Below are 5,712 nucleotides of genomic sequence, written 5' to 3'. Positions count from 1 at the left end.
GGCCCGGCCCGCCCCGCTCCGCTCCGCCCGCCTCCCCCGGCACCGGGCAGCCGGGCTGGGAGGGGGAGGAAGATGAGGAGGAGGAGTTGGAGGGAAGAGCCCGGCGGCCCCGACCTCGCCCCCGCCCCTCGTCGGGCCCGGGGCAGCGCCCGGGAGCAGCGGGGCGGGAGCAGCCGGCTGCGGGGGCGGCGGGAGACGTGTTTCCACGCTAGAACTCATTGGTGGTGAATCCCCACCTCCCCACGGCGGCAGGGTTTTCCCCACTTCCCGATGACCGCGCACACTGCCCCGCAGCCCTGACGCACCCCGTCTTTGTCGCCGTGCCTGTCTCCATCCCCGGCCCTAAGCCTGTCTTTGTCCCCATCCCCTCACACGTCCCCATCTTCATTCCCGTTCATGTCCCCATCCATATCTTCCTCCCATCCCTGTCCCCGTCTCTGTCTCTGTCCCCATCCCAGTCCCCATTTCACTCTTCCTCGGGCCTTCCCTCCCCCTACACCTCGGTCTCTCACTTTCAAACAGTTTCACCCATGGCAAAGGTTGCTCTTTCCTCAGGAACAGAACAAACCACTGAAAACAAACAAACAAAAAATGCCAAAACAGATAAAAAGCATTTTTATTTTCTTTCCATGACGCGTCTGCCTGCCTGCTTGGGAGTGACACTATTTCAGGCATGTCTATTATTTATGTTTGGCTATATTTATATTAATTAGAGACGTGATCCATGCACGTAGTTCTCCAACTTCAAAAAAAAAAAAGGCAGGGGAAGGGGACTGACAGCTGGGACTGAACTTTCTTGAGAGAACAGGAGCAGGTTCCACAGCCCCAGCTGTTCACTGTGTGCCAATCCTAGGTGATATTCTTGCTCCACGTGGGGGATCTCTCCAGCCCCAGCCCCACCTTCCCTCCCTCTCTTCTGGCTGGGACCCCAGAGAGATGGGTTGGGGCTCTTGGCTGGGATGCTGAGAATGATGGAGTCCCCAGAGCCACACCAGCTTTAGGCGAGACAGGATCATGGAATCATTTAGGTGGGAAAAGACCTCTGAGTCCAACCTCTAACTTTTGATGGTGGCACTTGTCATCTGTGTCTGGGAAAGAGGAGCATCCCTTCAAAGAGCTAACTGCTCTCTGATGATGGGCTGTGCTGGAGCACAGAGAAATCCCACGTTCCAGAGCAGGAGAAAGGACCCTGAGCTCCCTGCTCCCATCCATGCCAGCCATCTCCCTCAGAAGCTGTAACCTGTGTCAGCCCTGAGCCAAAGCAGGTGACATCTCCTCTCCCTTGAGTGTCCTAGCTCTGTCCTCACCCTGTCTGGCTTACTTCTCCATGCCAGGGATGGGGACTGGGGACCAGGGTGAAGATGGAGAAGTGGGGCCTCAGGGCACAGTGGGATGTAGAGAAAGCCCAGCCACTGTGGGAGAGGCAGGGTAGGAAATGAATAATCAATGAGTTTTATCATTATCAACTATTGCATGGAGGCAACAGTTTGTCAAACACACAAGAGGAGGAAGAGGAGGAGGAGGAGGATGAAGAAGTCTCCTGGCCAGACACCCATTGCTGGTCTCTGGGCTGGGCAGGAAGAGACCTGGCCAGAGCTGTTGAAATTCCTCCTGCAAGGGCTCAGCTGGTAGACACAGAGCCCTTTTCCTAAAAGAAAACTCACACCAGCTGATGCCTTTCCCAGCTCAGGGCTGATCCCAGCCCTCACAGGAGCAGCACACTCAGGATGCATTATTACCTCCTGCCATCATTTCCAGCCAGCAGCAGTCTCCCAGGGCTTTCCAGACAGCCAGGAGCTCTCACAGGTTTTCCAGCCATGGGAATGGCCCTGCAGGAGTGGGGAATGATTTTTTTTTTCCTAGGCAGTGTGGCCAGCTCAATCGTGAGAAGCTGCTGGCCCAGTATGATGCTGGACTCCTCTGCTCTGCTTTGACTTTTGCTAATGCTCTGCCAGGGCTATTGGGGAAATTCTCAGCACTCCCAGATGAGAGAGTTTAATTCTTTCCCTGCATCCCAGTAAGTATCCCTTCCAGGGATTAATTAGTAAATTAAAAGGGTAGAAAGACCAAATTATTATGGTTAGGCACAAGCCCCAGTGATGATGTGTCTGTGTCCTGACACACTCCCAGTCCCTAAAAGGGCTGAAGCAGCAGATTCACCCCCCAGACTGATTCCTTCAGTGGAACACTGGGGTCAGATTTGGGAGGAGGAGACCTACTTAACACTGAGCTCTGAGTCTGGAAGCCCTGACCATGCAACCCACAGTGCTGCACACCTGAGGGAGCAGCAGGATCCCTTTGCTGGGGTGGCAGTGCCCAAGGCCTGGGGGGGTGGCAGTGCCCACAGCCCAGGGGGGCTGGCAGGAGCTGTGAAGCCTCTGAGTGCTGCCTCTGCACATGCAGGAGGAAAAGCTCAGTTTGGAGAAGCAGGAAGGCCAAGGTGCCAGAATGGAGATGCCACCCTGGGCATTTGTGATGCCTCTCTGGTCCCTGCCAGTTTCCCAGTATTGTCTCTGCTCTGCCAATGGCTCCCTGGGATTAACCTCCACCCACCAAACACTCCCCTGGTGAGTCTGCAGGTGCCCCTTGGCACAACACCTCTGCCAAGCCCAGTGCCTCAAGGCCAGGTCTGTCCAAGCCTCGCTCCCCAGATTAAGGCATTTGATGGGTTAATGAGAGCTGCAGCCCTGTTTTCCATCCCTGTCCAAAAAAGCCATCACATTTTGCCTGGCAAAAATTGCTCTTCTTAAACCTGAGTCACTTATGATTCCTTGTTCTGAAATCATGCTCAGTGATTTCTTCTCTTTCACTGTTGCCCCTGGCAGAGCCCAAACCCAGCGGGGATCAGCAGGGAGGGGGCTGAACCTTCCCTGACCACCCTGGGCACACACAGGGGATTGCCCTGCAATGGATGGGCACTGATCCAGCCTTATTTTGGGGGCACTCACAGGGAAGAAGCTGCTGTTTTTCAGTATGACAAAAAAAGGAGAGGTTAAAAATCTCTTTTCATCACCTGGGCAGATTTGGGAGATTTTTATCAGCTCTCTTCTTGGTTTAACTCTGGTTAATTTTCTCTTGAAATGTTGGCCCAAGGCAATGCCAAGGCTGGCTGCTGACTCAGTTGTAGCTCTGCTTCCCCTCCTGGGCTCTGTGACGTAGGAGAGAAGGAATCCCAAGCAATTATAACTTGATTATTTTACTGAACGTGTGATTACAAATGGGAGCTGCAGAGCAATGAGCACTGCAGTCAAGATAAAATTAAAATGAGCCCAGGCTCCCCCAGTCCCAGCTCTTGCTCCAAAGACAAACAGCTGCTTGGGAAGCACTTCACAACCCAGTTATTTCTCAGTGACCACAGGAAAGGTGATAAAAACCCCATAAAACCAGAAGATATTTCCAGGATGACTTTTTTTGTAGAATTCTGCTCAGCACAGTTCTGCTCCCTGGGAGAAGGATGAGCTCATGGGTGGTTGCCAGTGTTATATTAAGTCTCAGTGAGCCTGGAGAGAGGTGGATTAGGTTGGAAATTAGAAAACACAGCAGGGATGGTGTGTCCCCTGAGAGGGACCTGACTGAAGAGCCAGGAGATGCCAACATGGCCAAACTGGCTCTTTCCCAGCTGCCGTTCATGGTGATCTGGGTGTCCCTGGGCATTGTGCTGGGGCTCCTGCAGGCAGTGAGATGAGCCAGAGGCAGGGCAGGGCAGGGCAGTCACTGCCTCTTTCACTACTGTGGATATTCCCAAAGAACTTGGTGTCACCCCAGAAGGCTTTTCCTAAGCCTTGGGGTGCTGAGCATCACAGAGGGAACAAAAACTTGGCTGCTGGCTGCCAGCTGACTCCATCCCTGCCTCTGCACCTGGAGAACAGCCTGTATGGATGACTTCTAGGCAGGGTGGCTTTCTGGAGGGAGAAATAACTCTGATTTGGGAAACCATGGGGCTGACAGGAAGCAAGAGAGAGTTGCAGCAGCACAGTCAGAAGGAACATCCACAACAGTGCCAGCAGCAGCTCTCCAGGGCTGTGTGGCTCATGCCCAAGCCCAGCTCCAATTGCAGAACCAGCCTGCTGTCAGGGAAAGATGGTGTGAGTCAGGGATTTTGGCAAAGTGGCATCTTCCCGAGGCTGGAGGAGGACTCTGTGCTGAGAGCATGGAACCTTGAGAGCCATGGCTACCTCTGAGCCCAGGAACTCAGCACAGGCTGGGGAAACCCAGCAGGGAGGGAGCTGGGAGACTGAGAGTGGTCAGAGCACCCATGGGTACTTTCAGTTTCACCCCTGCCTATTTCCCCTTGAGTGACCTAGAGCTGGTAGAAGGTGACCACAGAATTATAGAATCACTGAATGGTTGGTGTTTGAAGAGACCTAAAAAGTCATCCAGTTCCAGAATCTCATCCCCACAGGTGGAGACACCTTCCACAAGACCAGGTTGCTCCAAGCCCCATCCAAACTGGCCTGAAACACTTCCAGGGAGGGGGCATCCATATCTTCTCTTGGCAATCTGTGCCAGAGCCTCACCATCCTCACAGGGAAGAATTATTTCCCCAAATCCAGTCTAACCCTGCCCTCTGTCAGTGTACAGCCATTCTGCCTTGTCTTGTCCCTTTCCAGCTCTCTTGGAGACCCTTTAGGTACTGAAAAGCCACAATAAGTTTCCCCTGGAGCCTTCTCTTCCTTAAACTGAACAATCCTCACAATTTATTTATAGGAGAGGGATTCCATCCCTCCAACCAACTTTGTGGCCTCTTCTAGACTTGAGATGGCCACGGTGACAGTGCAACAGTTCAGAACCTGATAGTGTTACAGCATCACCCCATCAGAACCCATTGGCACAAGGCACCAGGTTTCTTTATCCTAGTGATTTCTTCTTTTTCAGAAGAAGAAAAAAATCCCAAATGTAGCAAAATATATGGAAAACCCCCTCTTGTAAGAGATCCTGATGTATCATCTGCAACCTCAAGCATCCATTGCTGGGGGTGACACCTCACTGCACACCCATGGGTGCAGCTGGGTGTCTCCATGGTGGAGAAGGGAGGTGGGAGGAGGAGGGCAAGGGAAGAGCATGGAGCAAATTCAGAGTGCAGGAATCCATGCAAAGGAGAGCCCCAGCTCTGTGCTTTCGGGGCAGGTGTGGGAGCAGAGGGATCCTGCCTCCTGTTTCCATCTCTGGCTTGCAGATTGTGAGGGGAAGAGCAGGGAAGGGAGCACGGGAGCTGTCAGATGTTGTTAGTGCTGTGACACCTCTTAATAAGGCCCATCTGTCTGGAAGGCAGCAGATCCAGCAGGATTTCTGCAGACCTGATTGGGAGTGCTACTGCCAGGGTTTTACAATCAGCACTAATAAACACACTGGGACAGCATTTGGCACCATGAGCTCCAACATCCCAGCGTGAGAGCGAGGAAATCAGGATTGCAACAAAAATCCTCACCACAGCACAGAGCTCCTGGGAAACTCCTAGCATCTTTGGGGATGTGTTGATCCAGCTGTGGGTCATTTCTGGCCATGTACCTGGTTCCCACAGACACCCCTCACACCTGGGAATGTGCACATGGATCCTGCATCCTTAATCAGAAGAATGAACAGGTTTTCCAGCAGTCTTTATCAGAATCTCCATCCTGTTTTGTCCTTGTCTCAAGAGACACAGGCAGCTGCATGAAACAATGACTGTGAGAAGGAAATCCCTGTCTGGGGGAAGAAGGATAGTGGGGTGAC

The sequence above is a fragment of the Serinus canaria genome, chromosome 9 (assembly GCF_022539315.1).
Source record: "Serinus canaria isolate serCan28SL12 chromosome 9, serCan2020, whole genome shotgun sequence".
Taxonomy (NCBI): Eukaryota; Metazoa; Chordata; class Aves; order Passeriformes; family Fringillidae; genus Serinus; species Serinus canaria.
Note: the sequence above shows the minus strand (reverse complement) of the source record.